The sequence below is a fragment of the Dermacentor andersoni genome, unplaced genomic scaffold (assembly GCF_023375885.2).
Source record: "Dermacentor andersoni unplaced genomic scaffold, qqDerAnde1_hic_scaffold ctg00000676.1, whole genome shotgun sequence".
Taxonomy (NCBI): domain Eukaryota; kingdom Metazoa; phylum Arthropoda; class Arachnida; order Ixodida; family Ixodidae; genus Dermacentor; species Dermacentor andersoni.
The window spans coordinates 17,501-32,500 of record NW_027315356.1 but is presented as its reverse complement, the minus strand read 5'-3'; the positions used below and the strand labels follow the sequence as shown (position 1 = coordinate 32,500).

The following is a 15,000-nucleotide window of genomic DNA, read 5'->3' as shown; positions in this document are numbered from 1 at the left end:
GAGACGGGCCTGGCACCCACTCTGGGACAAGCCCCTGTCAGGGGGACTTGCACCGTCGCAAACACCCGAGAACGTCGCCTCCCATACACCACATTTCCCGACCGCCTGCAAGGACGGGGGATTCGGTGCTGGGCTCGGTCCCGTTTCGCTCGCAGCTACTCGGGGAATCCCTGTTGGTTTCTTTTCCTCCGCTTAGTGATATGCTTAAATTCAGCGGGTTGTCTCGCCTGATCTGAGGTCGACAACGGATACATCGCTTTCGCCCATTCCAGCACGACCGAGTACGACGCCCTGCCACGTCCTTACGGACGAGGCTGGCAGGCGGCACAACGCCTGCGCGCGTGCGTCATACGAGCGGTATGCCGAAAAGGACTCGACACGTTCGAAAACCCAGCGCCAACCGAGTGCGACGCCCTACCACGTCCTTCGCCCAACACGGAGCTACTTATAGACGAGGCTGGCAGGCGGTGAACCGCCTGCGCGCGTGCGGCGCACGAGCAGTTGCGTGGTAAGCGACCGTGTCTGAAGCCCAAACACCACCGAGGCAAAGATCGCCTTAGCAGCGCGCCGCTTCAGCGGGCACCGCAGGGGCGACTAAAACCTGGCGGGAGGCATCGTCTCGTGTAGCGTCGCCCCTGCCCCAACTGGAGTGGCCCAGTCTTTAGGGGACAGAGACTGCGAAGCACTTGGACCGACGGCGGACTACGACGGAACGCTTCAGCTCGGCCAACGGGGCACCCACGCTCTCGAAGGAGACATTTTCCGTTTCGCGGCAATTCTCCGCCGTGCCGTGACTCTTCTCGCTCGCAGACTGCGCTGTCGCGTCGAACCGCTTTCGGGGGCCACCCTTCTCCTCCCCGCTCCTCGCAAGAATCTGCCGATTCCCATTCCTGCGACGAAGCCCGGAAGGGCGCCCACACAACTGCGGTGACGTGAACGAGCGACCAGCTCTGGAGCTCGACGTACTTCGAAGGCAAACAGCGCAAATTGCGATCGCGCTGGCTTTGCGCACGGCGCGGGAATCGGCCGGCGTTTCATTCCCACGTTTTCCGTGCACGCAAGCGTGCGCTTCCGACTCTCTCGCAAACGTGCGCGCTACATGGCAACAGACGTTCGCGCCTCGTGCTTGGACCGCTCTTTCCCTGCAGGTATCCGACTCCATCCTGCGGCGGTCTTGCTAGAGGCGCGCACTCGTCACGCTGCAGTAGTAATGCCTCGTTTCCGTCTTTTCGAAGAATTGGCACAACGGTTTGCCACCGTCTCCCTCTCGTGAGGCCGCTGGCGCGTGGCTTTAGCGCTCAACGTACTGTCCATGATGCCGACGCGGTCAAAACGAGTCGACGGACGCACGTTCCCTGTGCGCCGAAGTCTCTCTTGATATGTGATCCGACCCTCAGACAGACGAAGCCAAGGGAAGACCCAAGGCCGCAATGTGCGTTCAAAGAATCAGTGCTCAGTGTGTCCTGCAATTCACACCAAGTCTCGCAGCTGGCTGCGTTCTTCATCGACCCGAGAACCGAGTGATCCACCGCTTAGAGTCGTGAAAAATAGTTTGTTCAATTCAGTACAGTACAACCAGGGTTTTAGGCACGTGGCGTCTCCCTGTGTGTGGTTTCGAAGAGCGCCTTTCGGCGTGCGCTCCTCCAGTCTCGCTCTTTCGGCGGCCGCGTCTCAGCAGCTGAAAGCCTAATGGCACTCCACTCCTGCTACTCGCGCGTGTGTTTTGCGCCCACGCCTTCCTCGCTTGCCCTCGAGGTAGCTTATGCCGTTTGCGCGCACTCGAAGCCGGTTTTACCTGCCATCCAACCACCGGACCCGTGTGTCTCGTGTGCACGTTCACATCGCTCCACTAAAAATTGCAAAGAGCGACAGAGCCATGATTAGGGCTAAGCCGCTGTGGAGTCTTTAACGGCTACACGGCCACGGGCAGGGCTTCACCCCCATCGACGTGCTTCGCTTCAGTCAGCAGTAGGTTCATAGAAGGGCCTCAAACACACACACACTTTCGCATCGGCAGATCGCCGCAGCATAACCGCTGTTGATCCAACAGCCTACTTGAGACGAAAGACAAGAGCCCGGCGCGCGTACTCGCGCAGCTCTCCAAAACCACTCGGCCAGTGCCAGGGACGGCTCCCTGCGCCGGCGCCACAACAAGTCTACTTGAGGCGGAAGACGAAGCCAGCAAGGGCCTGGCCGCAAGTGCGTTCGAATCCGGGACTACAGTCCCTCGTCTGTCCGTACTTCCTCTTTCGACGTGCGGCGCCTTCCCAAAGCGCACAAGTCCGCTAACCGCAGAACGCTTCCGACGTAGCAAAGCCGCGTTTCCTTCGGTACTTCGCAGCAACGCCGCCTTTCCCTCGGCGGCGGGCGAATAGCCTGCAGACGTCGTCGCATTAAACCGCGATCTCGACACCTCGCGCGTCACGAGCAGGAGCCGACCGGCAGCCTCCGGCCCTTTCGGACTCGGTGGCATTTGCCGCGGAGGACGGGAGAGCACTTTAGGCCACGGTTCCTTCCGTACTTGGCAGCCGCACCCTCATACCGACAGTTCCATGACCGACCGAGCGCCACACCGTTCCTTTAGTACTTGGGCGGCAACAAAGTCGGGTCGTTACTCCATACTCGCCGCAGGAAGCGACCGGCAGCCGCCAGACTTTTCAGACTCGGCAGCGTTTGCCGCGGAGGACGGGAGAGCGCTCGCACCACGGTTCCGTGTGTGTACTAAGCGGCAGCGGCATTAGCTCTCGACCGTCAGTTCCTTGACCGACCGCACGCTTCGCCGTTCCCCTCGTACTGGGCAAAGCAGCAGGTCGGGTCGTCTTACTCCCATTCCGCGCAAGAGCGCCAAAGCGGACAGAAAGCCCACCCAGTGTGCGTTACGCCGTTTCTACCCGCGGGCGCGGCCAAGCCAACCGTCCAAGGTTGCAGCCGGCGTCCACTGGGCGCAACAAATTTGGCACGGGGCGCCCCTCAAAATTCAGGCAGTCCCCGGCATGTTCGGGTATAGCCGTCCCCGCGTCCAAGCGGGGCCAGCGGCGGAAAGCGTCGGGCGCAGCGAGCTGCTTCACCCACACGGGGTAGAAACAATGGCGCTCGCCACCCTTCACAATCCGGTAATGATCCTTCCGCAGGTTCACCTACGGAAACCTTGTTACGACTTTTACTTCCTCTAAATGATCAAGTTTGGTCATCTTTCCAACAGACCGGCGCAACCGAAAGGCCGCGCCGGACATCGGTCCGAAGACCTCACTAAATCATTCAATCGGTAGTAGCGACGGGCGGTGTGTACAAAGGGCAGGGACGTAATCAACGCGAGCTTATGACTCGCGCTTACTGGGAATTCCTCGTTCAAGGGGAACAATTGCAAGCCCCTATCCCAATCACGAAAGAAGTTCCACGGGTTACCCAGTCTTTTCAGACAGGGATAAAGACACGCTGCTTCCTTCAGTGTAGCGCGCGTGCGGCCCCGGACATCTAAGGGCATCACAGACCTGTTATTGCTCTGTTTCGTGCGGCTAGGAGCCGCTTGTCCCTCTAAGAAGGTTGTAAGGTGCTGGGAACCCCGCACCTATTTAATAGGCTAGAGTCTCGTTCGTTATCGGAATTAACCAGACAAATCGCTCCACCAACTAAGAACGGCCATGCACCACCATCCACCGAATCAAGAAAGAGCTCTCAATCTGTCAATCCTCCCAGTGTCCGGGCCGGGTAAGTTTTCCCGTGTTGAGTCAAATTAAGCCGCAGGCTCCACTCCTGGTGGTGCCCTTCCGTCAATTCCTTTAAGTTTCAGCTTTGCAACCATACTTCCCCCGGAACCCAAACACTTTGGTTTCCCGGAAGCTGCCCGCCGAGTCATTTGAGTAACTCAGGCGGATCGCTGGTTGGCATCGTTTATGGTCAGAACTAGGGCGGTATCTGATCGCCTTCGAACCTCTGACTTTCGTTCTTGATCAAAGAAAACATTCTTGGCAAATGCTTTCGCAGTAGTTCGTCTTGCGACGGTCCAAGAATTTCACCTCTAGCGCCGCAATACGAATGCCCCCGTCTGTCCCTCTTAATCATTACCTCGTATTCCAAAAACCAACAGAACAGAAACGAGGTCTTGTTCTATTATTCCATGCAAGTTTATTCAGGCGACTCGCCTGCGTTGAGCACTCTAATTTTTTCAAAGTAAAAGCACCGGCCTTCTCGAGGCACACAATGAAGTGCACCAAGAAAGGACCGGCATGATGTTCAGTCCGAGCCGTCGCATCGGGTAGATGCACTACTCGTCTGGAACTGAGATCCAACTACGAGCTTTTTAACCGCAGCAGCTTTAGTATACGCTATTGGAGCTGGAATTACCGCGGCTGCTGGCACCAGACTTGCCCTCCAATTGATCCTCGTTAAAGGATTTAGAGTGTACTCATTTCAATTACGGGGCCTCAAAAGAGTCCCGTATTGTTATTTTTCGTCACTACCTCCCCGTGCCGGGAGTGGGTAATTTGCGCGCCTGCTGCCTTCCTTGGATGTGGTAGCCGTTTCTCAGGCTCCCTCTCCGGAATCGAACCCTGATTCTCCGTTACCCGTAACAACCATGGTAAGCAAGTAACCTACCATCGAAAGTTGATAAGGCAGACACTTGAAAGAAACGTCGCCGGCTCGTGGCCATGCGATCAGCACAAAGTTATCCAGAGTCACCACACAATACGGGCCGAAACCCGATCGATCTTGGTCTAATAAAAGCACCCGTCGCCCAAAGGGCTTCAGGCTCACTGCATGTATTAGCTCTAGAATTGCCACAGTTATCCAAGTAGGAAGAAACGATCTAAGGAACCATAACTGATTTAATGAGCCATTCGCGGTTTCGCCTTATTTCGGCATGTACTTAGACATGCATGGCTTAATCTTTGAGACAAGCATATGATTACTGGCAGGATCAACCAGGTAATCGTTCAACTGCGCGTCCAGCCTTTCAAGCAGGCCGGACGCCGTTTTTGCGATGCCGAGGCCACCTTCAGGCGCCCCAACACGCTTCGTTCTCGCAAAGGGTAGCACTTTGCACAGTCCGAGACGACGGCGTTCGAGCTCGCAACGGCGCCCTCCCCGCAGGGCCGGGTATCGCCACGCGGCAAGAAGCACGCAACATTCTCGATAGACCGGTTGTGTCGACTCGATCGCGGCTTGCGGTTTCTCTCGAGCCCGCAGCACTGGTGGACCGACCGACACTTGCAACGTAGCCGAGACGGCAAAGCCGCTAGGCGACGGGTCACGCCCGCGCCTTCGGCGCTTTCGTATTTGATTCGTCCGAGGACGATGCGGAACACACTTCGATATCGTGGAAAAAGCGTCGTCCGACAACCAGCCCCTAACGCATCAAGCGGATGAGGCTGCAGACGTCAGCTGTGGGATCCACGGGAGCGATACCGGGGACACGCTTGACGGGCACGAAGCCCGCCGCATATCAAACACCCAGGTCGCTTTGGGGGCGACTGCTCTCTGGGACCCCCATATAATAGCAGCGATAAGTACCCAGACCTCCATGGGGCCGTACTCGTGCCACTTTCGACGAGCGTTTGGCGAAAATCGTGCCGCCTCGTAACGCCGCGAGCAAGATTGAAAGCTTACGTCGGCAGCACAATGCCGAAGTCGTGAAAGCGCAGCGCGTCCACCGAATGCGCGAACGGCAATTTCTCGCCAATGGCCAGTACGGTTTCCTGCACAATTGCCTGTCTGTCGCCCTACGGGGCCCCCGGCCGATCGATTCGAGGCACGCTAGCACGGCCCCTTCGCCATTTCCGAGCACGAGTGCGAACAGTGCGGGCGGCGTGCTCGACGCCCCGGCTGACGTCGTTTCGGACTTTGTCTCTTCGCGTGCTCGCGGCAACGCCGCGGCCAACGACGACGTCTGCGCGGTTCTTTGCCGGTTCCCGGCGTGCTACAGTGCAGCCCTCTGCAGGGTGACACCGGCTCCGTCGTGGCCGTGCGGCGGCTTGTACGCAAAAGTTGCGTCAAAGGCGTCGCGCTCGCGCCGCCCCGGCACACGCGGTTTCGGACTTTGTCTCTTCCAGCGCTCGCGTAGTCGTGGGCACGATTGTCGACGTCGCAACGGTGCGCGGACACCGCCACGAGCACGCGCAAGACGAAAATCGCACTACGGTACAATGTCGGCCGGGGCCGTACGGCCCCTTACAGTAGCAGCGATAAGTGCCCAGACCTCCATGGGGCCGTACTCGTGCGACGCGGCGGCGTACTGCGCCGAGCCGAGCGCCAATATTTGGCTTTTGCAGGGCGGATTCGAGCTCTGGCGATCGCCGCGGTACCGCCGCTCACCGATTCAAGGCACGCTAGCGCGGCCCCTTCGCCATTTCCGAGCACGCGTGCGAACAGTGCGGGCGGCGTGCTCGACGCCCCGGCTGACGTCGTTTCGGACTTTGTCTCTTCGCGTGCTCGCGGCAACGCCGCGGCCAACGACGACGTCTGCGCGGTTCTTTGCCGGTTCCCGGCGTGCTACAGTGCAGCCCTCTGCAGGGTGACACCGGCTCCGTCGTGGCCGTGCGGCGGCTTGTACGCAAAAGTTGCGTCAAAGGCGTCGCGCTCGCGCCGCCCCGGCACACGCGGTTTCGGACTTTGTCTCTTCCAGCGCTCGCGTAGTCGTGGGCACGATTGTCGACGTCGCAACGGTGCGCGGACACCGCCACGAGCACGCGCAAGACGAAAATCGCACTACGGTACAATGTCGGCCGGGGCCGTACGGCCCCTTACAGTAGCAGCGATAAGTGCCCAGACCTCCATGGGGCCGTACTCGTGCGACGCGGCGGCGTACTGCGCCGAGCCGAGCGCCAATATTTGGCTTTTGCAGGGCGGATTCGAGCTCTGGCGATCGCCGCGGTACCGCCGCTCACCGATTCAAGGCACGCTAGCGCGGCCCCTTCGCCATTTCCGAGCACGCGTGCGAACAGTGCGGGCGGCGTGCTCGACGCCCCGGCTGACGTCGTTTCGGACTTTGTCTCTTCGCGTGCTCGCGGCAACGCCGCGGCCAACGACGACGTCTGCGCGGTTCTTTGCCGGTTCCCGGCGTGCTATAGTGCAGCCCTCTGCAGGGCGACACCGGCTCCGTCGTGTCCGTGCGGCGGCTTGTACGCAAAAGTTGCGTCAAAGGCGTCGCGCTCGCGCCGCCCCGGCACACGCGGTTTCGGACTTTGTCTCTTCCAGCGCTCGCAACCATGTCGGGGCCGACGCCGACGACTGCGTGGTGTTTCAACGATTGCCGGCGTGACACAATGCAGCTGCGTGCGGGATGCCAGCGATTCCGTCGTGTCCGTGCGGCGGCTTGTACGCAAAAGTTGTGTCAAAGGCGTCGCGCTCGCGCCGCCCCGGCACACGCGGTTTCGGACTTTGTCTCTTCCAGCGCTCGCGTAGTCGTGGGCACGATTGTCGACGTCGGAACGGTGCGCGGACACCGCCACGAGCACGCGCAAGACGAAAATCGCACTACGGTACAATGTCGGCCGGGGCCGTACGGCCCCTTACAGTAGCAGCGATAAGTGCCCAGACCTCCATGGGGCCGTACTCGTGCGACGCGGCGGCGTACTGCGCCGAGCCGAGCGCCAATATTTGGCTTTTGCAGGGCGGATTCGAGCTCTGGCTATCGCCGCGGTACCGCCGCTCACCGATTCAAGGCACGCTAGCGCGGCCCCTTCGCCATTTCCGAGCACGCGTGCGAACAGTGCGGGCGGCGTGCTCGACGCCCCGGCTGACGTCGTTTCGGACTTTGTCTCTTCGCGTGCTCGCGGCAACGCCGCGGCCAACGACGACGTCTGCGCGGTTCTTTGCCGGTTCCCGGCGTGCTATAGTGCAGCCCTCTGCAGGGCGACACCGGCTCCGTCGTGTCCGTGCGGCGGCTTGTACGCAAAAGTTGCGTCAAAGGCGTCGCGCTCGCGCCGCCCCGGCACACGCGGTTTCGGACTTTGTCTCTTCCAGCGCTCGCGTAGTCGTGGGCACGATTGTCGACGTCGGAACGGTGCGCGGACTACGCCACGAGCACGCGCAAGCCGAAAATCGCACTACGGTACAATGTCGGCCGGGGCCGTACGGCCCCTTACAGTAGCAGCGATAAGTGCCCAGACCTCCATGGGGCCGTACTCGTGCGACGCGGCGGCGTACTGCGCCGAGCCGAGCGCCAATATTTGGCTTTTGCAGGGCGGATTCGAGCTCTGGCGATCGCCGCGGTACCGCCGCTCACCGATTCAAGGCACGCTAGCGCGGCCCCTTCGCCATTTCCGAGCACGCGTGCGAACAGTGCGGGCGGCGTGCTCGACGCCCCGGCTGACGTCCTTTCGGACTTTGTCTCTTCGCGTGCTCGCGGCAACGCCGCGGCCAACGACGACGTCTGCGCGGTTCTTTGCCGGTTCCCGGCGTGCTATAGTGCAGCCCTCTGCAGGGTGACACCGGCTCCGTCGTGTCCGTGCGGCGGCTTGTACGCAAAAGTTGCGTCAAAGGCGTCGCGCTCGCGCCGCCCCGGCACACGCGGTTTCGGACTTTGTCTCTTCCAGCGCTCGCAACCATGTCGGGGCCGACGCCGACGACTGCGTGGTGTTTCAACGATTGCCGGCGTGACACAATGCAGCTGCGTGCGGGATGCCAGCGATTCCGTCGTGGCGGTGCGGCGGCTTGTACGCAAAAGTTGCGTCAAAGGCGTCGCGCTCGCACCGCCCCGGCACACGTGGTTTCGGACTTTGTCTCTTCGAGCGCTCGCAGCGATGTCGAGGCGATCGCTTACGTCTGCACGGTTTGCGGTGTGCTACAATGCAGCAGTCTGCCGCACTACACCTCTTGGTTGCCGAGGCCAGCACGGCAATTTACTGAAGCGAGCGCATTGCGCCCAGGCGGCAGCGGACTTTGTTGCTTCGGGAGTGCTCTTGCTGTAAAATTTGAACGGCTGCAGCTGCGCGAAGCAAGTGTACCTATTTTCACTCTCTCTCTGTCTGCCTTTGAGGCGACTGTAATTTCACTTTAAACGCAACTGGAGGCGGGAGCAACCTGATGAGAGTAGGTGGACTTCGGTACATGTAATTTAGAAATTGCTTTCAAGCTTTGAGGACATACACCTTCGCGCCATCTGCTTTCCCCGTCTCTTTGGCACTTTATAGTATGTGCTGCATGCTCTGCATTCCAAAGAAACACGCCTGTCTCTCTCCCTCTCTCACGTTCTTCTTCTTTTTGTAGCTGCTGTTGTAGAAGATGCTATGCTCTTTAATCGCTGTAACATAGAGTGCTTGCACAAGCCAACAACTTTTGCGTGTTTTTTTTTTTTTTCTCTTCCCAAGACGTTTCTGCCATTATTCACTAACTCTCGTTCTTAGTATGCAATGGAGCGTTAGCTCACGCCATCTACCTTTCTTTCTGTATTGCAAAGTCCGCAGGTTTTCCTAGTTCCGTACACAGATGGCGCCAATGCGTTTTGGCGCCAGGTTCGAACGACCTCGCTCTACTCGTGTTTGGCATTTGAATGTTTCAAAGGGGTTTGCGACAGGGGGTGGTTCTTGTGCAAGGCTGAGCTTTCCAGCTGCGTTTAAGCTATGCTAGCATGTGTGCGTATATATATATATATATATATATATATATATATATATATATATATATATATATATATATATATAAATACACAAACACACACACACACACATGCATATATACATACACACACACGGTAATGGTAAAGATGATGAGGTAGCACTTTTTTTTTTCTTTTTTTTACAATGCCTGTGTTTCAGATGGCGATCTTTCTCCCCTCTATGTTTCCGGTTGGAAGGAGTGTGCAGCGTTTTCTATATTTATTTTGTCATTCACTTCTATGTTGCTCGTCTTCGTACATGGGGCATGCTACCTAATTCTACCGGTCGATTCGACACGTTGCGATCCGTCCCGGCCTGTGCCGTATCAAAATTTTCAGTGGGCCTTGCGGTAAATAAAAAGAAATGAAGGAAATGCGCGTAGTATATTACAATTGCACACGGGCTTGAAACGAAGCCCTCAAGGAAGGTCACCTTGAGCGGTCGCATTCAGACGGAAGTAAGCATTCCCCTGGCGCGTTTTTTTTCCGCTCGCCTGTTCCGTTTTCTACGAGGTTGCCTTGGTTGGTTTCGCGTTACAAGCAAGCTTGCACTCGGGTCTCGTTTCTACGCGACAGCGTTTCGTTAACAGCGAAAGACTGAGGCGTTGCGAATTCATCCGTGAGATAGGGAGCGTTGAGTCTGTACACAGGCTGAATTTTATAATATTGCCCACGCTGTTGCTGAGGTTACCCATGTCGGCAGGGCGCCCACAAGGCGAGTAGTACAATGAAGTGAAGTGAAGGACATCGCTTCTCGGCCTTTTGGCTAAGATCAAAGTGTAGTATCTGTTCTTATCAGCTTAATATCTGATACGGGTTCTATATGGACCCACGATATTAAACCTATTTTTGGAAGTTGGCGGAGTGCTTGAAGCCTGCTTCACCTCCGCCGCAGGTCGGCCCGGTATTGCACTACCTCCGGGATCGGCCCCGCTCACTTAGGTGAGACTTCATTCAATCAAAATGAAGAGCACAAGCTCAACGCGAGCACTGACTTGACACGCACCATTCCTATACTACACGCAACGATGCCGGTTCGCGGACCACGAGAGTAATTAAACTGCCACTCCATCTGTGTGTAGCGTCGCACTTGTTGCGTCGCAAATGGGACAGCCGCTCCAGCAAATTTCTAGTTATGGGCTTCGAGAAAAATTAATGAAAGCAAAAGAAAGAACCAGAATTCCTATTTGTCCGATGTCTCTGAATGATTGTCTCCTGTAAAGAGCCACTTGGGGGGATGGGGGGTAGGATTAGCCGTGGGGTTCGCAATCAATATGAATCCCACTCAAAGCCAACACTGGATTTTGGAGTTCACTATCGCTTGGATCCGTAAACCACCGCGCCCACGCAAGCTCGCCCTGCCGCCGAAATCCGCTGCCCAAGTGGAAGAAAGATTCCCTATGAAAGAAAAATAGAGTGCCCGATTTCTGGCAACTACTGTGCAGCCTTTGTGTACACATTTTCGCAGCAGTGGGACCGAGCGCCTCGAAAACAAACTTGTCGTATGCCCGAATGTGGCGAAATATATTCAAGGGTTAAAAGGTGCCTCATCTTTCTAACCTGTATGTTACGAAGACCTGTTGCTACCTTTTCATCATGAACATCATCATCATCATCATCCTGGCTACGCCCACTGCAGGGCAAAGGCATCTCCCATGATCCTCCAAGTACCCCGGTCAGGTGCCGATTGTCGCCATGTAGTCCCTAATCTAATCTGCCCTCCTACCTTTCTGCCACCCCCTGCTACGCTTCCCTCCTCTCGGAATTCAGTCTGTAACCCTTAATGGCCACCGGTTATCTTCCCCCCAGATTGCATGCCCTGCGCATGCCCATTTGTTTTTCCTGGTTTAAACTTTGGTGTCATTAACGAGCGTTTGTTCTCGCACACCCCAATCTGCTCTATTCCGATCCCCCCGTGACGCCACACCCATCATCCTTCTTTCCAGAGCCCGTTGCGTCGCCCTCAGTTACCCTTCGGTAATCCTCAAAGCTTTTTGTTGGGACACTCGTGGCATCTTTCTCGTTTAATGAAGTCAAATTTTTTTCAGTTTTGGGGGAAAACTCAATGAGCTAGGCGCGATTGTGTCCCTGGCGCCGCTCTCAACAAGATGGCGGCGCCCATGCTTTTTGCCTGCAGGTTCGGCCCTACGCAGAACACGCCTGCCGGGCAGTGTAGCCACGTTGAAGGGGCAAAGCGTAGTGCAGTGAAGCGCTTGCTCGGGCGAAAAACGCAAATATGAGCCAAACAGGAATTTCCATTATTGGAAATTCCAGTTCAGTTTGCGCATTGCGTTCGCCTAAGGTAAAGAACACAAATGCGAGTGCCACAGCAGTCAAGTCAAAGCTTAGGATTGCGTACCATTTTTTTTTTTTTTTTCGTGCCTTTTACTCCTGGCCTGCGTGGCCCTAGCGCGCATGCACACGAAAGTAATGAAATGGTGAAAACACGAAATAATGCGGTGCGGCTGTATCATATCTATTTTGTGCGCTTTGTTCTTTGTGGACTACAGCGGTGTGCGTCATGAGAAAGTTTCGGTGCCCTTCTTGGGTGACCAGTGAAGCTATATTTAAAACCACATTGATTTGTACGGTTATTGCTACAAACTGCGTGTGGGTGTTTTTCTTTTTCGCTGCCAACGATGGGTTATCGCAACCGCGATCGGTTCTGCTGCTACGCTAGACGCGTGCTTGCCAACGGTTGGCTCTATACGCGACCCGCGACGCGTGGTCGGCACATTCAAGCAGTCAATTGCAAACCGTTCCAAGAAAAAGGATGTACTCCACTTGCCACCTAGTTCGACGATTGTACTTTCTGACCCTCGAGGAAGCGCCGCCATCCCACGTTTTCTATAATACGATAAGATTCAGAGCGACCGCGACCACTTGTCTTTGTCAATATCTCGGAAACGCTTTCTTTTTCTTTTTTTTTTTAAATCCAGATACTCAGACGCGCCCGTGTTCACGCGCACTTGCTCTCTCCGATAAGCAGGGAAGCTCGGTTGGGGTGGTGTCGGGCCTTGCGCATGCGCTGCTGAGCTCGTCGCTTCGCCGGCCGGTCGATGCTGGCGCGGTACTGGTAATGAACTTCGACGTGCATGGTGAAACGTCACTTTGTATTGCCACTGTAGACTAGCAATGCAATGTGTTTGCGAGCGATTGGATAAATGAGAAAGCGTGCACTGTCTACAGTTTATGCCCCTCTAGAGTAGTGGAAATGTTGCTCCAAGTGTTAGGTTTGTAATTTGCGCCTACGAACATGAACTAAACAAAGAAAATGGTCTGCAGCCGCCTTCGCTTCATAAAATTCCCGTACGAAGAAATTTCCGTGCGCGAATGAGAGAGCAAAAGAGAGAAACCATGCTAAGAAGAATGGCTGCCTTTTACGTGATCTCGCGCATGAAACCAGACGATGGATTAATTTTAGCCGTTCATTTTGATTTGCCGAATGTAAACCGGAACACTTTCTCCACGCGGTCTTCAGATTTGAATGGCAATCAATCACATCCTTTCTTTTTTTTTTTTTTTTTCTGTTTCTTTCTATCTGGAACCGAAAGAATTCAGAACGCCATTTCAATCTTAGATTCGATTAGATATCGTGACTGGTATGCTGAAATATCACGCCTTATCTGGTGTTAACCTTCTTGATCACGGCAATAAAAAATCGCCAGTTCCCGAACTTTAATCGCGCCGAAGATGAACCGATATGCTGGATTCTTATTGTCATGATTTTATAGAAAGCGCTGGTTCTATGGCTAGCTTTGAGGAAAAGAAAAACATCGTTCAGGAATGTATAACTCTAAACAACTAAAAAAAAAATCTGCCGGCAATTGGTACTACAACGAGAGTACTGAGAATACTGGAAAAGATGAAATCCAATCATGCTGAACTGAACTGAAATTATTTCATCAAGACATGCCCCGAAAAACGTGGCCACTTTCAATGATAATTTCAAATGTGATTTCTTTCTTTTTTTTTTTCTTTTTTACGACGGATAATAATTATCTTTCCAATGGCGGATGTGAAAATTTCAGAGCACGGCATTTTCGAAATCCCAAGGCCCCGGACGCATTCTCTCTTCTTTAAGTATTTTGGTGGTGCACACGGAGGAAAATTTCGCGCACGTAATTTATAAACTAGTAGTTGATTTTCTAGAAGAACACAAAGTGCTGACAAACGGCCAACCAGGACACAATTAAATTGGTATTACGCACGGTTTCGAAGCCGCGGTAACAAAAGGGTAACAAAGGGACGTTCATTTCGTGGTGTGGATTTCACGTCTCTCACAATAAAAAAAAAATAATAATAAAAACTACTGCATAAAATAGGTTTTCCCAAACTGGATGGTTTCGATCAGCTTTTGAACAGCCCTTCCTTAAATTGAGTTGGCGTTGATTGAGCAGGTGCGGGCCTCTGCTGTTTTGGATTTTTGTAAATGGCATCAGTACTGGACAGTCCGTTCACTTGAGGATCAAAGGAGAAACCCCCCAAAAAAATATCATATCGTGGTGAGAGACGTGGCAGATGAGTACAATTATCGGCAGAAAAAAAAAAAAAGGAAAACCGCCTCGTACTCAGAAGCCGCTCCTCTCACGTGTGAAGCTTCAAACAAATTGTTTTTCTTGAGACGCTCTATAAAGTTATACACAGCTCCTTAAATGCAGCACCCGCACACAAAGCCAAACGTTCCAAGCTGGAAAGAAAGCATGAAATTCGCGGTGCCCGTTTCCTGTGAAACAACGGGCAACATTACGCCAAGTCCGCTACCACGTCAGCCGGGGCGGCCACACCCCGCCCGCGCTTAAGCCACATATGGCGACTGAAAATGCTCACCGCTCAAGCTGCGCGCGGCAAAGTCCGCAACCACGTCAGCCGGGGCGGCCACGGAGAGCGCCGAACGCCCGCGCTTAAGCCTGAAAATGCTCGGCGCTTACGCCAGGTAGCGAGAAAAAATGCTCGGCGCTTAAGCCACGCGGGGACTAAAACTGAAGCCACGGGATTGTTGCTGAAATTGTATGCATTCCGGTGGAAGTCTGTCGGCGCCGGCGCGCGGCAAAGTCCGCAACCACGTCAGCCGGGGCGGCCACGGAGAGCGCCGAACGCCCGCGCTTAAGGCTGAAAATGCTCGGCGCTTAAGCCAGGTAGCGCGATAAAAATGCTCGGCGCTTAAGCCAGGTAGCGAGTAAAAATGCTCGGCGCTTAAGCCACGCGGGGACTGCAACTGAACCCACGGGATTGTTGTTGCTGAAATTGTATGCAGTCCGGTAGAAGTCTGTCGCGCGCCTGCGCGCGGCAAAGTCCGCAACCACGTCAGCCGGGGCGGCGAAAAAAAAAAAAAAAAAAAAAAAAAAAAAGCAGCCCCCCCTGTACCAGTGTGCGCGAGGCGGCAGTCAATACCGGCCTCGCTG

General features: G+C 55.1%; 4 non-coding genes across 4 annotated transcripts in view; 1 reads left to right on the top strand and 3 right to left on the bottom strand.

The window, feature by feature from the left end:
• Positions 1–241, bottom strand: part of LOC140214841 (large subunit ribosomal RNA) — a 3,960-nt gene extending 3,719 nt beyond the window's left edge. Inside the window, exon 1 of the ribosomal RNA XR_011891770.1 lies at positions 1–241. This exon is cut by the window's left edge and continues 3,719 nt beyond it. This is a non-coding gene — a ribosomal RNA (large subunit ribosomal RNA).
• Positions 242–1,387: 1,146 nt separating this feature from the next.
• Positions 1,388–1,540, bottom strand: LOC140214842 (5.8S ribosomal RNA). The gene has a single exon (XR_011891771.1). It is a non-coding gene; the product is annotated as a 5.8S ribosomal RNA (ribosomal RNA).
• A 1,574-nt stretch (positions 1,541–3,114) lies between these two features.
• Positions 3,115–4,929, bottom strand: LOC140214845 (small subunit ribosomal RNA). The gene has a single exon (XR_011891775.1). It is a non-coding gene; the product is annotated as a small subunit ribosomal RNA (ribosomal RNA).
• Positions 4,930–10,341: 5,412 nt separating this feature from the next.
• On the top strand, positions 10,342–10,533 carry LOC140214843 (U2 spliceosomal RNA). Its single transcript, XR_011891772.1, has one exon. It is a non-coding gene; the product is annotated as a U2 spliceosomal RNA (small nuclear RNA).
• The last annotated feature ends 4,467 nt before the right edge of the window (positions 10,534–15,000 follow it).